Raw genomic sequence first — 12,285 nt, 5'->3', positions numbered from 1 at the left:
AAATACAGTAGAGCGTCGATTTTCCGAAAGTCAATCATCCGAAAGAATTCCAGTCGGCAAATTTAATTTTTCGCCAGTGCTGTAGCGCTGCAATCTTTGGCTATGTCTTGGGCTACTCAAATATTTTACGTTTTTGATACTAAATTAACATCTGAAATATAATTTTTTATTGTTTTTATATTTTTCAATATATTTATTTTGTTCAACAAAATAAAAAAATAATTTTTAACGATACAATAGTCTTTGTTAGGCTTAACATCGACGAAAATTCAATGCGAAGCGACACGCAACGGAGAAAAATTTTAACATCGGATAAGTCAAACTATTTTTTCGTACATAAATCGGTTATCCGAAATATCAGTTATACGAACAACTCCAGTCCCCAATTGACTCGGAAAATCGAAGCTCTACTGTATAGCAAAGATTTAAAAAAGTACGAATTCACAAGTGAAATCGAAAGTTTTAATTTTGAAGTAACAACTCTTATACAAAATATAGAAACTGCATTTCCGGTTAATATTCTACAGGCTCTTCATGATTTTAGTTTAATTTAGTCTTTCCCAAATATCAATGTCGCTCTTCGAATATCTCTAACTCTTCTCGTTTCTATTGCTTAGTGCGAGAGAAGTTTTAGCAAGTTAAACTTAATAAAAAATTATTTAATTAAGATAAACTATCGGACAAGAACGACTATCCAATATTCATCGTTAAAAATATTAATTATGAAGTGTAATTAATGAATTTGCAGAAATGAAAGCCAGAAAAATTCAATTAAAATAAATCTTATTAAAAATCTATTGTAATTTATTTGTTTTATTATTTTACCAAAACAAATTAAGAGGCCTAAATGCAAATTCTTGCACAGGGCACAGGAATGGCTAGTTACGGCTCTGCCGTTGAGTACTCAACAAACTAACATGGCGGCTTCCATAGAAAAGTAAATTTCACTTATAGAAACTATCCATTCGCTGCTGTGGATGCTGTAATAGCAGACAAATTAATGAACGATCTGTATATGATAAAACGTGATTGCACGATTCTGTTGGTCATGAGTATTTGGTCAATATTGAAATGTTAAGATTTTTTCATTTGTCCAAAATTGATTACGACCGATAATTGCCCTTTATGTCTTCTTAATAATGTAAATATTCAAGAAATTAGTTAAAATTATTAAAGCAAGACCCAGTATACAAGAAAATGATACAGATATGGGTTTATTTGAATAAAAGGATTTATTCGAATAATGGTTAAGCGAGTTACTGTAATTATTTAGCAAAACAGACACGATCGCCACCTTCTCGTTGCTTATGTCAGCCATCTTGAAAAGCGACCTCTCAACAAAAACGTTTCTTTCTGCAAAATGTGACGTCAGGTCGTCCAATGGAGAGACTCAACGAAAAATTCACTGTTGAGTCAAACGTACAGATAGTAAGATGAGTGAGTTTGATGACGTCAATTCGAGTACAACACGAAAAACTAGAGACTAAGGCCCCAGCGCGTTTTGCCATCTGGATATTTATCGCACGTGGGTACGGCTGTTTGAAAGGTTTTACCGAGTAATCTTCCATAAAATGAATCGATTCTAGACTAACGTGACTCGAACTTTTTCAAAACACGTATAAATTTTTTGGAATAATCCATATAAAATATGCTATAGACAAAAAAGTTGTAGGAATATTTACCGAGTGTGCACTATTCGAAGACTGCTTGCTTAAGTTTGATATCGTCGCGGAGCGGAATATCGGAGTACGAAGCGTGTCACGTGACATTTGTGGGCGCTATTCTGTCACGTGATACTCGTCTCTGACGTGTTTCTTGATAACTTATTCTTTTTGCGAAGATTTCGCTGAACTCTGGAGACATCATTAAGGTGACAAGATTTTAACATTGGTAAAGCGGGACAAAATTCACCGGGAGAGTAGGTGTTGTCTTGTTAAAAAAATTGTTCTAAAGCAACAAAATTTTATCATAAAAAAACGCAAAAATTGTATTGTATTTTTTAAAATTTCAACATATGTAAAATGTACAAATATAATAAATACCTGTGTCGGGCTGTAAACGGCTCTCGTATTTGTAAAATCTAAGTGACTCGTACAACATGGAATTCATATAAAACGGAATTATCAACAGTGTTATAGGGGGTCGACTGTATTTCTAAGAATTTCTAGTAATTCCTATGTATACTTATCTGGTAATGCACCCAGCGGGGCCAGATATGTGCGTATGAACTTTAAATAAAGACTGACAAAAGACTATTTCTAGCCATTTGTTCTCTGTTGAGATTTTTGCTGATGCCCAAGATTTAAGCTTTTTTTTATCAATATATATATTTTTAATAATTATGCTTCATTAAAAAGATCTCTTTCGGAAATATTGCTACCTGAAAAATGTTGACTAATGTAATGAATGATTTTTGCACATCTTTCCAATTTTTAACATGACCCAATGAAAATGTTCAATATGATTGTAATGTACCGTCCATTCTTCTAAATAATCTAAGCAATTACTGTAGAATTTTTTGACGTGATTTACGAAATCTGCGCGATTTATTACACCTTGTTCTTCTAACTGACTTATACTATTACGGATGATTAATGAAAGAAAATTATTTTCTAACCGCTTTTGACACTAAAATTTTAAATTTCGTTTTGCTGCTACGATTACCGAAATTTTGTAATCTTCAATAAATTATACAGCATTTTGAAAAACAGTTGCTTGATTGTGTACAAACCAGGGCTGTGTACTTTGCCAGGCAATGATATTCAATACAAAATTTAAAATTCTAATTTTTGTTTCTGTTTCCGAATTAAAAAATCTAATAACGGTTGGAAATATTCTTCTATCCTTATGATTAGATGCGACAGATTATATGGAAATAAAATTTGCTTTTTCTAGATTTTTTTTTAAATTTGACAATGTGTATGAGCAAAGCACATTACACACAATTGCCTCGAATTTTATTCTAGCACAGGCAAATTTTTTGTTGAATAATATTTTGATAACTTGTGATAAACAATCCATTGACCCGAAGCTATGATTGTGATTAATGAAGAAAGCCATTGATAAACTCAAAAAATTTTAAATTGAAACATTTTCTGGAACGACATCAGAGGTACAAATTTGAATTTGTTCCACGTTCTAAATAAAATAAAATGCAGTAGCTACAAAGAAAAATTCAAAAATCTCACGTTTGACACGTCAATTAATAAAATTGGAAAATGTTTCGAAATTTAATTACGTCAATATTTGTGTATTTAATTGATTTTAAGATAATAGAGAGCGAACGGTATTTTATGTTTTAAATTAATTCTTATAGAAACTTTTATACATTAAAATAATAAATAATTCTATAATTTTCCCTCGGCATATTTACTGACACAAAGTAATTGCTATCCAAGACATATTCAATTACTATTTGGGGTACCCGGCTTCGCTCATGGAGTTGATATGAGAATGCGTGGTAGTTGAAATAACAGAATAAACTTTAAAATATAAGAGAGAAAAAAATTTTATTGAAAACATATTCTATTTGCAATTCTTATTTACAAACAACATTTTCTTCACAAAATTTTACAAATAGGCGAAAGCACATATTCCGCTGACGACCAATCTCATTGAACTTAACAGTAATTTTTGCAACGTAGCCACAGCTGTAAACGAACTGATCGACCAAATTTATCCAAAAATTGTTCACAACTATACCATTCCGGAGTGGCTATTTCAAAGGGCAATTTTGCCAACTAAAAGTAATATTGTCGACGATATCGACTTCAATATTCAAGAGAAAATTCAAAACTGGCAAGAGCTCCTTCTCTTTTAAGTTTGGGCGTTGTATAAAATATAAATCAAATCAACTTTTTATTAACAAATACACTAAGTACACTTTACGCAGTTTTCACACTTTATTTTCTATTTATATTCAGTCACTGTAACACTTTGGCTACTCACACTTCACTGTTTGTTTTCATTCACTCACTGCACTACTATGGAATTTTCACTTCTTTTACCCACGATTGATCTTGCTTTATGTACCCACACCAATGGGTAGTTCCACTCATACAAAAAAGGCTTTGAATGGTCCACAATGTTCCAGAACATTCGAGACTGTTCTGGAATGTTCCACAATGATCTGGGATGTTCCTGAACATTACGGAATGCTCTCGAATGTTCTGGGCTGTTCTAGAAATTTCTAGAGAGCGAAATTACCAGCCCTTATATCTTCAACAGCACGCCCTTCAGGTAAAACGGGAATATTCATCATAGATAAGGGATAGACGGCTACCACACCATATAACTCCCTTGATTGTACCGGGACTCGTTTCTGAGTTTTAGCGGCACGCACATTGTACTAACCTTTATAATTTATTTTGATTAAAAGTAAAGATTATTCTACAATTCAGTTGAAATGCATTGCGATTCGCCTATTCTTTTCTATAAAAATTTTGTTAAATTAAGAAGGTAACAAAACACTTTCTCGAACAGATGAACGCTTTAGAAGATTCGAATTTATTTCATAAAACGTTCTTCTGAAATGTTCGAAATATTTTAAATACTGCAAACAAAGTAAATTAGTTTCGATTCTATGTTTTAAATGCAAATTAAAACAACAACTAAAGTCTAGAAATATACGAAATGACGTACAGTACGTAGTGTTTATACAAAGAATTTTATTTTAACACCGACTAATGCGATGATATACTCTGTTTTTTTTGCAGGTGGCAACATTTACTGAAAGTAAGTTTAAACAGGATTACCTAGAATATAAGGCTGAAGAACTCGTGCTTAGAAGTTGGATAAATCGGTTGGGGATAAGTGTTCTGTACTCTCGGTAATTGGCTGCACGTGTCACGTGACTTTTACGTCACTGTCTCCCCAAAAGCATTTAATTTCATTACTCGTATACAGTAATACCCCGAACTTACGCGATAGATGGGAACGAGCGATAACCGCGTAAGTCGGGGTATAATTTCGCATATAAATACATACAAATAATTTTTAATTGAGGCCAGAGACTAAAGAAAACAATAATTTAGAAAAAATGTTTAATAAAATCGTAGATAATACATATGTATAACAAATTATATTATTATACAATTTTTCACATTTACTCGATTACTGTATTACGCTATAATTTTAACATTGTTTTCATCTCAGCGATAATACCGTGTCGTTTACGAATGATGCTTGAATTTAAAGATTGAGCATTTTTCACAGCTTCGACAATTTTTTCTTTACCTTTTATAATTGTTCTGACCGTCGATTCCGGTAGATCAATCTTTGCCAATTCACAAAGTTTCATTTTTATATCGAAGTTAATAATGTTAACTTTACATTCCAAAGATAAAGTATTTCTTTTCTTGTTTGATGCAAAAGAATCAGTTCTACTTCGCATGGATGACATAGTAGAGTCTCTCGAGTCTCCTTAGATATAACAAACACTGAAATAAATAACACAAAATAAATTGTAGATATATGTCGATTCCGCGCGACACGTCCGAACATGTAAGCTGAATAATAGTGCGGGGTAGTGAGTAATCGAGAGTTGCGTGGCGCTCAAACAAAAGACGAATCGACGAGATTTGAAAATCCCGTAACTCCGGGTTCGCGTAAGTCGTGGTATTACTGTATTCGACGTAAAACCTGGTTTATGCATATTTATTTATTGATCTCAAATATACGTAGTATCGACATATAGTATTTATATCACACGTTCTTGGCCTAACTCTAAGTTTTTAACATTTACAAATAAAGGTTTTTTCCGTATAAAAAATCAAGGGAGAAATGTATCGTACTCATTACAATGAAGGCCGAGTGTGCTCCAGAGTAGCAATTAATATTTTTTTGTTTATTCCAGGAAATCGAATTTCGAACCTGAATCAGAAGTCAGTGCGTCAGTCACTTCTTCGCAATTAAATATTTAATTATAAATAAATAATAATCAAAACTCTCAGCGTATACAGATTCTGCAAAGGACATTTGACCCAAACATCATATATTGTCAGGGGAAAAAACGGATTTATTTTTAGAAAACTACAAATGCACGATAAAACAGGGTAATAAAACAATAAAATACACCTGCTTGAAGTAACGAGTCAACGTCAAAAGCAATTAATAAATGCTACCTAACAATACTTATAAACAAAACTATCATTTCATATCGTTCATTAATAAATTTTGAAAATAACTTTGATACCGCTATGAAATTTATAGCTTTGTGTGTTTTAACGGTTGTCCATTGAACTTTCAATATGCCACGTGAGGAACGGAAAACGACATATCCAGAATGGCAGCCCGAAAAATTCCCGATGTTTTTCCACAATCCGGATTCAATTCCGGGTCAGCCCCAGCGGCGAGCCTCCATATTAACAGCTCGGCTATTCGCCCATCAGTTTTACATGTATTGTAACGATGATGTAAAATTCCCGATTCGCGCTAAAATGTCAGAATGACAGAGTAGTTCCGGATCGTATGTGGGAGCGAATTATCCGGAGACAAACTTCACAGTTACATAATTATGGACACGATTTATTGTTACAAAAGAATGCTTACACTATCAAAGATCTTTCGTTGTTGGTAAAAATAAAATTTCCTGGATCCTCTCCTTTCCGCGGAAAATGCCAGTCCGCAGGTGATAATCTCCTGAAGTCTGCTCGGAGGTAGATCGCCTTAGGGCGTTGTTGAGAGTTAAATACGAGACTACACGCTTTTTTTCTCGTTATATCGAACATTTCTTTATATGGGTAAGAAATTTCCACGTCTTTATACCAACAAAAATCTTACGTAATCATTTTATAAAATTCTTTTATAACTTCGCGTCGTTCCGAGTGTTTTCGGGTCCTCACAAGGAAACATGAAAACTTTAAAAACAGCTCATAATTGAGAATAAATTAATGCCATACGTTCTGTATTAGGCCTGAGAGCCCAGGATTTATATATATTTTACGCAGAAAATTGAAACTAATGAAATTGAAAATTCAGATTCATTTCAGATTACTCAAAAAAAAGAACGGAAAAGTTTTTATTCCATCAAAAATATATTTGATATTTTTTATTTATTTAAAACAATAATTAAATTGTTGTATTTTCAATATTTTGACGGCCAATTTATAATTTTAATATTTCGCTATCACGATAAGCTTTACAATACGTCTTACACAGCCCGGATACCGATTAACAATAAATACCGATCTTTATAAAGTTATCCCTGTCATTTCAACTTCCATATATAAAATATAATATTTTATTTTTCAAAAATAGAAATTTTGTAAGAATTATAAGACTAAACGCCCATCGACGTCATTCGTGATATCATTACAACAATGCTATATTTAAACAATTGTTAATAGGTCAATAATGAAATTAAATCATTGTTGAAATCGTGCTGGTCGAATCGTTCTTCAAAGTTTCCATTAATTAAAATCATTCAATTCTATGTTTTTCGAAAAGTTTACAATAAAAAATAAGAAGAAATGAAGAAAGAAAACGAAAACCCACAATAAAATTCATGAATTCGAAAAATTTTAATGGAAAGAAATTTTTGAGAATTTCGAAAAGTACGGCAGAAAAATGTGAATGAAGTTGCTACAAAATTCACAAATTCGAGAAAGATCAGAATACAATTAGTAATGTGCTTCATTTTATTCTACTTTATAGTTTAAATAGAGTACTATCGCTACGGGTTTCGGGGCTTTAATATCGACCCTCGTTGCGCTGAATGGGGCGATGTTCCGACGGGAGTCGGCACGCTATATCGTCTCTTGCTGCGACTGAAAATGAATGTATGATTAATTAAGGTAGCTTTTTTACAGTGAATAAATAAAACTGGTCGTACGAATGCTTAGAATTATCAAGACATGTTTCGAGCTTTTTATTTGCAATTGTATAACAGAGGAAAACTTTGCTTATCAGCATGAGATTTTTATAGAAGTATTTCTTTATAATTTTTACCAGCACGGAGATGATAATAATCGCACAGTAATATATTTTTGTCGTTTTTAAATTTTTTATTCTTATGTATCGGTATAACCATATTATAATTTAATTTATTCAAAAATGTTTCATTTTCGAAGGATTAGTTTATAAGAAAGAATGAAGGTGTAGCGATAATACCTGCAATTGCTTTTATTATGTCCATATTTGAATTATCTGTAAGGAGTACGAGTTTTTAAGTTCATTATAGTGTAATAGATTCCATTTGCAGCTGTTTCTCCCAGCACTAAAGAATGTAGTATTCTCTTAGACGAATTTAGCTTTAAAGATTGATTCACGCACAGTTAAGATGTTTTGCAAAAGTTTCGGTTATAATTTCCTGGTTTTTTGTAGATTTGCGTTAACCGGCAATGAGTTTATTTTAATCTCATCCTTTTATTTAGTTATATTATAAGGCAATGTTTTAATATTTTTCCAAAAATCTACCGGAAGGTTGGTATTACTAAAAGGTTGTCATTATGGCTTGATCCTTCTTTATGAATGCCGATTCTTGTTTGTTTAAACAAATTTCTATTCCTAATTCTATGTTAATTCGTTGTTCTGAAAGTAATTTCTTTTTTAATCCTTAAAATAATAATTTATTCGTTTAACTTTCTGTAGAATTTTATCGGTTATGATTTTCTTTAAGAAAGTTTTCTTTTTAAATGTAGTATTTATTTCAAGATGTTCTTCTAGAAGTATTTGTTAGTAAATATTAATAGCATAGACATCAGATGATCTGCAAGTTCATTCACTGAAAAGTCACTTGTATAATAATAATTGCAAGAGAAGCAGGAAGAAAGAGCACTCGGTTATAGTTCGATTGATGATTAGTTATTTTGCGTCGTTTTATGGTTCTTTTTTCTCCTCTCGCTATATATTCATCAGGAATAGACGAGTAAAGGAAGGTGGTCTGAAATTAAGTAGGCTATTGGTGGGCATTTTTCTAGATCTAATTCAATTTCTTGTCCCAATTCGAGTTTACGTAGTTGAAACCTTCACTTGTTTTTTCATGTGTTTTTTTCCATTTTTTCTCAGGTTCTACATCTTAATATTTCTTGTTTTCTATTACAATATCCTCGGATAATTCTGGGAAGTAGAGATTCTAAATAATAAATTAAAAAACCAAACTTTATTCGTTCCTAATTGTTGTGCATTTTAAGTTTACAGTAAATTTAAAAAATTAACATATCCTCTTAATATATTTTACCTCGTTATTTCAATAGCATAAAAGATTATTCGGGAGGGTGAAGACTCCGCTGCAGAATCCTCCGAGTTAAAGCTTGCCGAATATTTGCCGAAGTATCAGATTTGTTTATTATTCTGCAGTTATACGTTTAATAACATGATAAGACATAAGTCCTTCTGCCAATGCTAATTGCTTTTCTTCGTCTCCATAAGTTGTTTTTCGAAATAAATCCTGTATTTTTTAGGAAGATGCAGCAATATTTAAATGCCTTTTATGTATCTGTGTATCCAAATAATTTCAAATATCATTTTTCCCGCCGTGCGAAATAGAAAATTCACAATTACATTTCTCGCATTTTACGATGTAATCGCTTTTGGTTTTCTTAATAAACGGAAATTCACTTCTTAGATCATCGTTGAACTTGCATTCTCTTTTTTTGCTCATTATGTTAAAAAAAACTAAAAAATAATATAATTTAAAATTATATTATATTGTAATTTTTAATCGGTCCTATGTTGTCGCAGTCCCAGCAAAGAATGCTCGTTGCATCGTTGCCACAATGAAATTTCAAAAAACGTACTGAAGCTNATTTTAAATTTCGTTTTGCTGCTACGATTACCGAAATTTTGTAATCTTCAATAAATTATACAGCATTTTGAAAAACAGTTGCTTGATTGTGTACAAACCAGGGCTGTGTACTTTGCCAGGCAATGATATTCAATACAAAATTTAAAATTCTAATTTTTGTTTCTGTTTCCGAATTAAAAAATCTAATAACGGTTGGAAATATTCTTCTATCCTTATGATTAGATGCGACAGATTATATGGAAATAAAATTTGCTTTTTCTAGATTTTTTTTTAAATTTGACAATGTGTATGAGCAAAGCACATTACACACAATTGCCTCGAATTTTATTCTAGCACAGGCAAATTTTTTGTTGAATAATATTTTGATAACTTGTGATAAACAATCCATTGACCCGAAGCTATGATTGTGATTAATGAAGAAAGCCATTGATAAACTCAAAAAATTTTAAACCGAAACATTTTCTGGAACGACATCAGAGGTACAAATTTGAATTTGTTCCACGTTCTAAATAAAATAAAATGCAGTAGCTACAAAGAAAAATTCAAAAATCTCACGTTTGACACGTCAATTAATAAAATTGGAAAATGTTTCGAAATTTAATTACGTCAATATTTGTGTATTTAATTGATTTTAAGATAATAGAGAGCGAACGGTATTTTATGTTTTAAATTAATTCTTATAGAAACTTTTATACATTAAAATAATAAATAATTCTATAATTTTCCCTCGGCATATTTACTGACACAAAGTAATTGCTATCCAAGACATATTCAATTACTATTTGGGGTACCCGGCTTCGCTCATGGAGTTGATATGAGAATGCGTGGTAGTTGAAATAACAGAATAAACTTTAAAATATAAGAGAGAAAAAAATTTTATTGAAAACATATTCTATTTGCAATTCTTATTTACAAACAACATTTTCTTCACAAAATTTTACAAATAGGCGAAAGCACATATTCCGCTGACGACCAATCTCATTGAACTTAACAGTAATTTTTGCAACGTAGCCACAGCTGTAAACGAACTGATCGACCAAATTTATCCAAAAATTGTTCACAACTATACCATTCCGGAGTGGCTATTTCAAAGGGCAATTTTGGCAACTAAAAGTAATATTGTCGACGATATCGACTTTAATATTCAAGAGAAAATTCAAAACTGGCAAGAGCTCCTTCTCTTTTAAGTTTGGGCGTTGTATAAAATATAAATCAAATCAACTTTTTATTAACAAATACACTAAGTACACTTTACGCAGTTTTCACACTTTATTTTCTATTTATATTCAGTCACTGTAACACTTTGGCTACTCACACTTCACTGTTTGTTTTCATTCACTCACTGCACTACTATGGAATTTTCACTTCTTTTACCCACGATTGATCTTGCTTTATGTACCCACACCAATGGGTAGTTCCACTCATACAAAAAAGGCTTTGAATGGTCCACAATGTTCCAGAACATTCGAGACTGTTCTGGAATGTTCCACAATGATCTGGGATGTTCCTGAACATTACGGAATGCTCTCGAATGTTCTGGGCTGTTCTAGAAATTTCTAGAGAGCGAAATTACCAGCCTTTATATCTTCAACAGCACGCCCTTCAGGTAAAACGGGAATATTCATCATAGATAAGGGATAGACGGCTACCACACCATATAACTCCCTTGATTGTACCGGGACTCGTTTCTGAGTTTTAGCGGCACGCACATTGTACTAACCTTTATAATTTATTTTGATTAAAAGTAAAGATTATTCTACAATTCAGTTGAAATGCATTGCGATTCGCCTATTCTTTTCTATAAAAATTTTGTTAAATTAAGAAGGTAACAAAACACTTTCTCGAACAGATGAACGCTTTAGAAGATTCGAATTTATTTCATAAAACGTTCTTCTGAAATGTTCGAAATATTTTAAATACTGCAAACAAAGTAAATTAGTTTCGATTCTATGTTTTAAATGCAAATTAAAACAACAACTAAAGTCTAGAAATATACGAAATGACGTACAGTACGTAGTGTTTATACAAAGAATTTTATTTTAACACCGACTAATGCGATGATATACTCTGTTTTTTTTGCAGGTGGCAACATTTACTGAAAGTAAGTTTAAACAGGATTACCTAGAATATAAGGCTGAAGAACTCGTGCTTAGAAGTTGGATAAATCGGTTGGGGATAAGTGTTCTGTACTCTCGGTAATTGGCTGCACGTGTCACGTGACTTTTACGTCACTGTCTCCCCAAAAGCATTTAATTTCATTACTCGTATACAGTAATACCCCGAACTTACGCGATAGATGGGAACGAGCGATAACCGCGTAAGTCGGGGTATAATTTCGCATATAAATACATACAAATAATTTTTAATTGAGGCCAGAGACTAAAGAAAACAATAATTTAGAAAAAATGTTTAATAAAATCTTAGATAATACATATGTATAACAAATTATATTATTATACAATTTTTCACATTTACTTGATTATCACACCATAATTTTAACATTGTTTCCATCTCAGGGATAATACCGTGACGTTTACGAA

General features: G+C 31.9%; 2 pseudogenes; both read right to left on the bottom strand.

Annotated features, from left to right (window-relative positions):
• LOC111615462 overlaps positions 1-9,601 on the bottom strand; it is an 11,119-nt pseudogene extending 1,518 nt beyond the window's left edge.
• LOC111615461 overlaps positions 9,601-12,285 on the bottom strand; it is a 7,095-nt pseudogene continuing 4,410 nt past the window's right edge.

The sequence above is a fragment of the Centruroides sculpturatus genome, unplaced genomic scaffold, assembly GCF_000671375.1.
Source record: "Centruroides sculpturatus isolate CEXI.00-Female unplaced genomic scaffold, Cexi_2.0 scaffold2144, whole genome shotgun sequence".
Taxonomy (NCBI): Eukaryota; Metazoa; Arthropoda; class Arachnida; order Scorpiones; family Buthidae; genus Centruroides; species Centruroides sculpturatus.
The sequence above is the reverse complement of the archived record's forward strand: the minus strand, read 5'-3'. Positions and strand labels throughout refer to the sequence as shown.